The sequence below is a fragment of the Pelophylax lessonae genome, assembly GCF_965119305.1.
Source record: "Pelophylax lessonae genome assembly, chromosome: 11".
NCBI lineage: Eukaryota > Metazoa > Chordata > Amphibia > Anura > Ranidae > Pelophylax > Pelophylax lessonae.
The window spans coordinates 27891961-27902176 of NC_138778.1; positions in this window are offsets into that span (position 1 = coordinate 27891961).

Genomic DNA, 10216 nt, shown 5'->3' on the forward strand with positions numbered 1-10216 from the left:
GCAATCTGAGCAGAAGTTTGGTGCCTCTCCCTGCCCACAACCTCCAGGGACACATCCCAGGTCCCAGGGGGCTGGGGGACCATTCACATCACAGTGGGAAGCTGGCTGTGATACGGCAAAGAGTCACAGCTGGCTTTTCACATTATAAACATGCCGGCGCCACGGGCCTGAAAACCGGCGAAGAACTGGCCCGGGTGGGCACAGAGCAGGATCCTGAGTGAGTGTCTGTTTATTAAAAGTCAGCAGCTCCACTAGTTGTAGACTATTTGAAGCTGCTGACTTTTTTAGTTTTTACAAACTGACTGAAGCTCCTTTTTAAGTTTGACACCTAGTGGTAGACAAGGGGAATGCAGGAAGAGAAAGAGTTTAGTCCAGGACTTTACGGCACAACTAAAGTCAAAATGATTATTTTACCAGATTTATATAATGCCAACAGTTTGCAAATCAATTTACAATGATGCAGATCAAAAGTAACTGTCTGTTGTTTTTTTACTTTCCTAAAAATCTGTAATTATGGTAATTTTTCTGATTCATCGTGATCCCTATAATTATGCTCAAGGAGGTTGCGGACTTCATTTTGATGCACTTTGGTTTAGCAATACTGTTTGTCCCCAGCCTGGTGTTTTGACAAGGAAGGATCAGCATAATGAATCAATGAATTTGCTGTGTTCTCCTATTATTGAGATCCCAGTGTGAGATGGACTATGCAAATAGTAGAGCCCAATTTTCAAGGCCTTCCCACAAGTCCTGCTGTGCAGAGGATTACAGAAACTCCGCACCAGTCCTAGACTAGCTGTTTTTGGAAACTTATGGAATTAAATAAAACATGCATTGTAGCATGCTGCCATTGTTGCGGCCTGAAAAAGCTAGATGCCTGGCTGCAATACTTAGCGCTACGGGCAAGCAGACAGCCAGTGAAGTCAGACCTTCTTATCTGTGTACTTGTTTCAGCTCAGTTAAGCCCCGTACACACGTACCGAATGTCGGCCTGAACGATCGTCCGTCTTTTGTCCGGTGCTGTGCTGTCGGCTGAAAACTGCAAAAGACTGCACACGAATTTTGTCGGCCAACAACAGTCGACAGCAGAAGTGATGTCATGTGATGGTTAACTTTCCGTGTGTTTTTTCTTTTCTGAGCATGCCCAGTCTTGCTAATCCGCTGTTTGTCGGCCGAATTCTTTACTGACTGGCGAACAATCGGCCGTTCTGGTGACGGCCAACAAAAATTTTAATGCCTGCACAACAGATTCTGTTCGGCCGAAAATGCGCTGTCGGAAGCATCATACTAACAAGCCTACAATCGGCCGATTGGTCGTCGGCCGAATATTTACTGCCGACAATCGGTACGTGTGTACGGGGCTTAACTCATAGTATTGAAGCCAGATGAGCAATATAACAGGAAGACACCAGGAATTTTACAAAGAGAGGCGAGTGCTGGCAGCTTTCATATTTCTGCCAGGACAGATTTCCTTCAGAAAGAGAAGTGTGGCTTTTTTTTTTTTTTAAATCCATACTTCTCTAGGTGGACGCAGCATCGGTCAACGGCCCTCTAATCCACCCCTCCCCCGTGCTCACTGGAGAGCTTGGCTCTGGAGGGGCAGGGAGTGGCTGGCTCAGGCTCTTAGCAACCCGCTGAGCCGGGTGTTGGTCCAGGGTTGTGGGCGCATCCTGACCATATTGTCGCGATCTTGCCCGAGCCTGGACCGCCTCTGTGATGTCAGCCGCTGTCTGGTGAAAATGGGTCACAGGAGTGCAGAATGAACCTGTCCTGTGAACCACAGGAGAAGTTCAGGAGCTTTGGCTGTATTCCTCCTTTAATGAATACATAGTTGGGTTTAGTTGCAGTCTTTTCTCAGCAGAGTTGAACTTTAATTTGATTTTTCTTTCTCTTAGACTGGCCATACAATTTTTTGTATAATTTTCTTTACACTTACCTTCAACTATGTAGTAGAAAGGTCTGCATAATTCGATACAATTGAAAGTGTTGCTTAGCTTTGACCTCCTATTATATGGTTTTTGGTAAATCTAACAGAAAATTGTACAAGAAAATTGAGCCAGTATGGCCAGCCTTAGTGTCTGGGATAAAAAAAAAAAAAATATATATATATATATATATATATATATATATGTATATGTATGTATGTGTGTGTGTGTGTGTGTGTGTATATATATATATATATATATATATATATATATATATATATATATATATATATATATATATATATATATATATATATATATATATATATATGTGTGTGTGTGTGTGTGTATATGTATATATATATATATATATATATATATATATATATAATATATACTTTTTTTTTTTGTCTTTGTAGGCAATACTTGCCTCACCTGTGATACATGTTGTGTCCTGTGAATGGCCAAGGGGAGAGGAGGGAGGGACACTTACCCTTCCTTGCATGATCTGTTCAGATCTTGTACACATAGTGGCATAATAGTACAGCGAGAACCGTACTATCCAGCATAAACACAAATTTTAAAAGAAAGAAGACCGAGTATCAATCTGACTATAGGATATACTTTAGGAGAGGTATCTATTTACAATTAGGAGAGAAAAGGCCAATGTGGCCGTCCTGTCACGAGTTCTACTGATAATTCCCCTCTGCTGGCCGGATCGGGATCCCTTTTACCGGATTATTTTGTGACAAGCTCCTCCTGGATTTGTTTTTATCAATGAGCCTTTCTTCTACATCAGGTTTGTAAGTGTTTTTAATAGCCTAATAAATTGTGTTGCGATACTGCACTTAGAGGCGCTTCCTTTTCTCCTGAAGTGCAGCCCAGTGTTTGTATCCATCTTCATCAAGCATCTTCACTATTCACAGAAATTGAACCTTCCTTTATTGTGGACATCCCTCGGGCTAGTTCTGTTTCTCATAGCGTCCTACATTTTTTATTTTTTTTCTTATCTATTTACAAGTGCAAAATATAAAAAAAACACACAGGAATTGCTGTGTTTCCCTAATTGCATAGCATTTGCATTGTGTTCTGCTGCGGGTGTCAAAGTTAACGGGTTGCAGAAGGCAGTGTATTTGCTAGAATCGGAGCGTATGGGTATGAACACCCATGCATCCTGATTCCAGTGCGGCAAAAAAAAAAAAAGGTGCCTGCACCTCTTTCATGCGGATGCGATGTGATTTGGACCATACAAATTGCATTACACAGAATCACATGTGATTTGCACAGGCATCGGTGTGAACCCAAAGTAAAGCTGGTTTTATTGCACGAAGATTGAGCTATGCTGAAAACATTTGTTCTTTTGCTTGTTGTGGTACCATTCATCAGTTGCTTCATGCGTCACACTTGGGTGTTCCAGTCTCTCTGTGCCCCCATGTGCTGTCAAGCGTTAAGAAGGGAAGTAAGTGGCATGCTCCCTATATCTGGAAGTACCAAGTACAGGGCAGTAGGGGATCATAAGAAATGCAAGTATAAGTAGCTGTGCACATTTATTGCAGGTATTAAAAGTGCATTATTTATTATTATATTTAGGAGCATGTAAAGCGGGGTCTTCAAACTATGGCCCTCCAGTTGTTTAGGAACTACAATTCCAATCATGCCTAGTCATGTCTGTGAATGTCAGTTTTACAATGCCTCATGGGATGTGTAATTAAGCAACAGATGGAGGGCCGTAGTTTAAGGATCCCTACTGTAAAGCATTGACCCTGCAATCATCAGATCGCAGGTGCAATCTCAAGCTCCTGCAGACTGTCCATGTTGCTGTCTGTCTGCCTGCCCCTACGCGGTACGATTACTGAATTACAATAAGATCAGTGAGCTACCAGAGCCCTGGTAGTTCATTGAGAATTTAGAGCACTCAGCCGCAAAGACTGTCGGGACTTGTAGTTCATTCATTCACAGAACTCTGTGAATGAATGATCTGACCAATGCGGACAGAACCCCGAAAAACTGCATTCTTTTCAAATTGTGACAGCGGCTGCGGGGAGAAGATCCATGGCCTGCTGTCAGAGGGAGAGGGATCGGGGAGAGGCTGCAGAAGCAGGAACATGTTACATATTCCACCCTAAAAATGGGTGGAACATGTTTCCAAAGGTGAACTTATCCTTTAAACCAGGGATATGCAAACTGTGGCCCTCCAGCTGTTGCAGAACTACAAGTCCCATGAGGCATAGCAAGATTCTGAAAGCCACAAGCATGACACCCAGAGGCATGATGGGACTTGTAGTTTTATAACAACTGGAGGGCCACAGTTTGCATATCCCTGCTAAACCTAACAGAAAATAGAAACTTTTTCGCTTATACTGTAACATGGCAGGAAGGAAAATGATATAAATCATGAATTGGGATTTGGCAATGGTATTTACACACTGCACTGATGCTCACCACTTAATGCTAGAGCCTGCTATGTGATGTTTTCAAATAATTTTCGGTTTTTTTTTTTTTTAATAAATTAAGAAGGTTGAAAACTGCTTCTTGTATGCATTACCGTTTTTGTATTTAAAACGTGGTATTACTGACGGTGCTCTCAACGTCAGCATTGATTTTTCCGTTTGCCATTAAAAGGAAGGGTTGTTTAAAATAAAAAAAAAAAAATAGTCCCAGTACATTTCTATGGCCTTTTTCGTGTAAGAGAGAACACAATTGTCACACTACATATAGAAGGAGCCACTCTATTTTTATATGGACTGTATTGTGTTTGCTTTCTATCTAAACAAAATGGAATATAACTGCCACTGAAAGTTGTGCATTCCTTGTCACTCTACAACTCAGGTTCTACAACTAATTCCACCAACCAGTTGCTGGATTCCCGGAAATGAGCTGCTTCGGATAGCTTTGCCAGTAACTGTGATGTAACATTTCTATGTAAAATACAATAAAAAAGTTACCTTTTGATTGGTAGCTGTACCAAATGAACAAACAATAAATAAAACCAATTCTCCTATCGATTGTGTCGTCTTTCATTTTTTTTTTTGCTAGCATTTTTTTCTCTTCAAATATTTCATCACTCACCTTGCCCTCGGTTAGAAAAGACCGAGTATAGTTATGAGTCCGGTCGGGCTTGGTCTCATGTCTTCCTTTTCAAAAGACTATAATCCTACCATTTTATAAAACTCTGGTCCGACCACATCTGGAGTATTCTGTCCAATTTTGGTCGCCAGTCCTCAGGAGGGATGTGTTGGAGCTGCAGAGAGTCCAGAGAAGGGCAACTAAACTAATTAGGGGATTGGAGGACCTTAATTATGAAGAGCGTCTGCAATCGCTTGATTTATTCTCCCTGGAGAAGAGACGCCTGAGAGGGGACATGATAAAAATTTATAAATATCTCAATGGTGATCTTGGCATAGAAAAACAGCTATTCAGTCGAAGAGATTGCATGAGGACTCGAGGGCATACAATGCGATTAGAGGATGTTAGCTCAAATCTCGTCAGGAGGCAATCACGATGATATACAGCCCTTCAGTTGCTAACCCCCCTCGATAGTGAATTTCCCCTCCATCCGGCCGGGAGTTATGACGACACATAGCACTCAAACTTAGCGCAGTCACAACTGATTTTATTGCAAGTTTAGCTCATATTTAAGGCATGTTTTGAGCGGGAAAGACTGCTCCAAACTGGTTTACAATTCATCAGTCAAATTAACAATAGCACATATCAGACAGAACAGTACATGAAAGGGCCTTTGCTTTCGCCATGCATCTGTGTCAATATGAGGTGTTCCCGTATCTGAATCTGTGTCCTGTGGCAGAGTTGCCCCGTCTGCATTCAGTTGTCATGTGTTAATGTAAGCAATTGTCAATTGTTTATGGGTGGTGTCAGTAATCTCTATGCAAAATGTCCAACTGTCAAGTGTTCAAATGAATGAATGGACAGGTGGTTTAACATGTCGTCTAAATGCAAAATATAGCTGTCTGCTGTCCAGGGTGGATGAATGGGTGTCAGTCTAGCTCGTTACTATGTAAATGCAAGGGCCCATATTTCATCATAGAATGGGCATAAGCTGAAATATATATGAAATGTAATAAGGCATGTTAATACAATCTTTCAGAGGAAAAGCGTTTTAACCTCAGGCAACGCAGGGGTTTTTTTTACTGTTAGGGCTACAAGATTGTGGCATTCTCTACCACAAGAGGTTGTTTCTGCGGGAAGTATGGTGGCTTTCAAAAGACTCTTGGACATACGTCTCAAGGATCAGAACATTCAGGGCTATGTGAGATGATTACGGGCACACACACCTACACAGGTTGAACTGGATGGACTATTGTCTTTATTCAACCTCACCAACTATGTAACTATGCTATCTATTCCTCTTATTTTATTGTACTACTTTGTGCATTACTTTTATACTTTTTTTGTTGCTTTACATTACAAAACTCAAAAAAAAATCTTTGTAAAGTAAATTTTCCTTCACTCAACTCTTCTCTACACGCTTGCTAAAACTTTGTTTTTTTTTTTCAGTTGCAACTTTCTGGCCATCCCCAGCCTGGCTTTTGAAGTGCCATGTCTGGACTGGACATTGTGAGGATAGCCTGGAAGTGACCCTCCCACTCTGGGTTTTATGTACAGTGCTTTCTAGACATTGTTCTGGTAAAAGTTAGCAGTTTTCTGGGTCCCAAGCCACTGGCATTGCGTTAGTACTTAAAGCGGAGTTCCACCCTAAAAAAAAAAAAAAAAAACCTAAAAAAGAATTGGATAGTTAATATATTTTTATTTTTCGTTTCACTTACCTTGTTTTTAATGAAAATTAACTTACCTTCCTTCCTCTTCCTCCTTATGCGGCCGTGGCCCCCGACGTCACTTCCTCCTTTGCATTGCGATCTGGGAGATGAACGTCATCAATCCCAGGATGCAATGGGAATGGCCGTCCGCTACTCTGATTGCCGATCGCAATCTACAGCGCATGCGCGAGATTGCAATCGGCATTCTGGGTAGCTGAAACCAGGAAGAAGGACACAGCGGCTTCAAACCAGAGATGGCCACGCTCTTCAATCAATTTTAAAGGTAAGATTTTATCTTTATTCATTTACTGTAATGTGGGGATAGCTTAGGATTAGGGGGGTATTTTTAGCTAAAAAAATGTGTATGTGGCCGGAACTCCGCTTTAACCTGTCACTTTTTTTTTTTAGTAGGCCAGTCAAGTTGAGAACGGGTAGCTACAGGGGAGAACTGGGCCAGGGGGGCAATTGGCCCCCTCCCCCCGGGCCACTTTGATGCCCCATAAAAAGGCTGCACTGCTTCTGCCACAGACATGCCTAAAGGATTCCTGGTGAAGAGAAGAAAAAAGCCCCCACCACTGACCTACTGAGTGTGGGATAAAGACAAAGGACAGAGTGCAGCCCTCCCCCCACCATGGATGGTGTAAGCTGTGTCCGAGCAGAGGCTGGTTCCATGCCTCACTGGAGACTCTCCTCCTCTGGCAAGCCCCGACTGAGCGGTCCCAGCTCCCCCCAACCGCCCCTGCCGGCCAGGTCAGGAAACCAGATTCGGCCAGCGAGTAGGAGAGTACCTGGAGTGGAGCTTTAGCCTGGAATGGAGGTCAGGAGGAGGCCAGAAAGAGAGTGGGAGGAGGCAGAATTGCTGCACCATGGGCCTCTGGTTTGTACTTGCCCCCTGGGCTGAAAGTTGCCAGTCAGCCCCTGGGTAGCTACCTCATTTACTTTAGGTCCCCAACCTCAAATACAATTCTGTTTCACCCTTCCACTGTAGAATGGGTTAAAGCTGTGGGACTGAGCACTAATGTCATCTGCTGGATGACATCCATATGTCTTTCCCACTATACAGGGTCCCGCTGCTTCTCCTGCTTGCAAGAGCCCCCTGAGGCTCTGACCTTTGTGCCATTTTTGCTGCCTGCCTTCAGTGACTTTGGTTATCCTGGGCAGAGATGGGCTCAGGCATGTTTGAGTTCCCACGTGCCCGATCCCGCCAGGAAGCCAACACTGCACTTCGCTAATCACAGGCACGATTTCCCAATCCGCAGCTGCACAGACCGGGAAATGTCTCACTGCCTGTGATTAGCGGAGTGCAGTTTTGGCTTCCTGGCGGGATCGGGCACGTGGGAACTCGAACATGCCTGAGCCCATCTCTAATCCTTGGGACACAGGAAATCTTTAACCTTTGGGTTATACTGCTGTCTACAGGAGGATTGTTCACTAGCAAATAAAGCCAGCCCAGGATAACCCCTTCCACTTCTAGCATGCCCCAGATTTGTAGTGAACTACTATCAATGGCATGATCAGGGGTGGCAGAAGAGAAGCAAACACCACTCCAGGTCAGTCTCCTGTCCCAACTACACTATCAGACTACCAGGTGCTGGCCCCGGCCCCATGGTTAAACGCTTTATGTAGAATGTCAAATACTTTATAAGGTAATGCAATTGAGCTGGAGTTGTGGTTAACAGGAAAAACACAAATCTTCACGGCAAATCTGCATGCTTTGCTTGGGTAGATAAAAGAGAAGGTATTTTTGCGATGTTTAGCAGTTATAGCTATCAAAATAATCTCATGAACAAAAATCTATTGTACACCAAATATGACTAAAGCTTTAATTACATTGGCCTGACACATACTGTAGTTCCTGGAACTCCCAGCTGGCTATACATATATACAAAAGAGATGACAACAGATAAAACAACCAAAAAGAATACACAAAACACACTAGGGCTGTTTAAAGCCCAACTAATTTCTTGAGGCCCCAAAAGCCAGGACAGTACAAATATCCCCCCAAATGACCCCTTTTTTACATTTTTTTTTTGGAAAATGAAGAAATTAAATTTTTTTTTCACAATTTTTATTTTTTACATGTGGTCACCAGTGCAGTACAGCATCATTATATGACTGGTGACCATATGTTTAAATAAAAAAGGGATTTTTTTTTCTTCTTTTTTTATGTTGTAAACATTTTTTCCTGTCATCAGAGTAGCTCAGGGTCACCATAGTGACACTGCACTACTCTTGGTGGGGGGTAATTGGGGATCACTGTATAAGCAATAGTCTTAGCTGGCATGAATACGTTTCCCATTCATGAACAGCTTGCTTATGGTACAGGTAGTCAGGGTACAATGTAATTGCTGTGGGACAATCACAGATCACAACAGTAAGCAAGCTGTTCAAGAATGGAAAGCCATTTATGACAGGTTGTTTACATTGTTATCATGTGATTGCTATGACCAATCATAGCGATCACATGATACCGATAACCGTAATCACAGAAGTCCCAGGCAGCACACTGCACTCTCCCGGAGGAGCCAAAATCATATTTTTTACGTGACGGAGCCTGCAGCTGCCGCCCTGCCACAGTAAATGTACTATGTGCAAGCTTTAGAATATTTGCCAGATTTGTTTTGGTGTCCCATGTCCCCATTAGGGAAATGTCTACCGACATCTAAAGTCGGAGCGACTTCAGTAGTGCTAATTAACCTGTTGATGCCGAGCATGCGGAAATATGTGGCCTTTCGGCGGCCGGGGCGAGCGATCACATATTTGCGTGCAATAGACCCAAAAGAGCTGTGCCAAGAGCGTGTGCCCAGAGCGCTCCCGGCACAGTGACCGGCGGCTAACGCAAATCTCCTGATCTCTGCTTGCGATCTGGACTTTTCCCGATCATGTGACTGCAGTCAGATGGCCAAAAGGCCTGACTTCCAGCATTCTAAAGCCCTCAAAGGGCCAACAGGAGCCAGCACCAAAGGATTAAGACAGCTCTCATTGACTAACATTCGATTTCACATGTCATGCGGTTTGGGGTCTCGCAAGTCGGATCCCAAGTCGCAGCAGTGTGAACTGAGCCTTAATTAAATGTTGTTTTGTGATTGCTACAAGATAAGATGTGTCACTTTTATTCAACAGCATTTACATTTGATACCAAATCAAGAATCTTGCAGTCATGTGACCCCCGCAGTGTACCATAATTATGGTTAAGTTCCCGGATACAAAGCACTGAATGTTCAGGGAAGGAAGACACTTTGTTTAGCAAAGGAGCTAAAAAAAAAAAACAATGTTCTGCAGTTCTCCTTTTAAACCAATTAGATTTTAGCAGTGTTGTGTAGCCAACCAATGAAAGAGCCGGCTGCCATTGATTACTGCACGGTGCTCTTTGCCATTAAACTAAATGTATTCAAGAAAAATAAATACTACAGAGCACAGTAAAATGTCCAAAGTGCAGCAACCCATAACTAATGAAAACAGGCTCGGATCCTTCAGCTTGCCACATCAGTATGGAATTGTCATTTTTTTTTTTTTTAA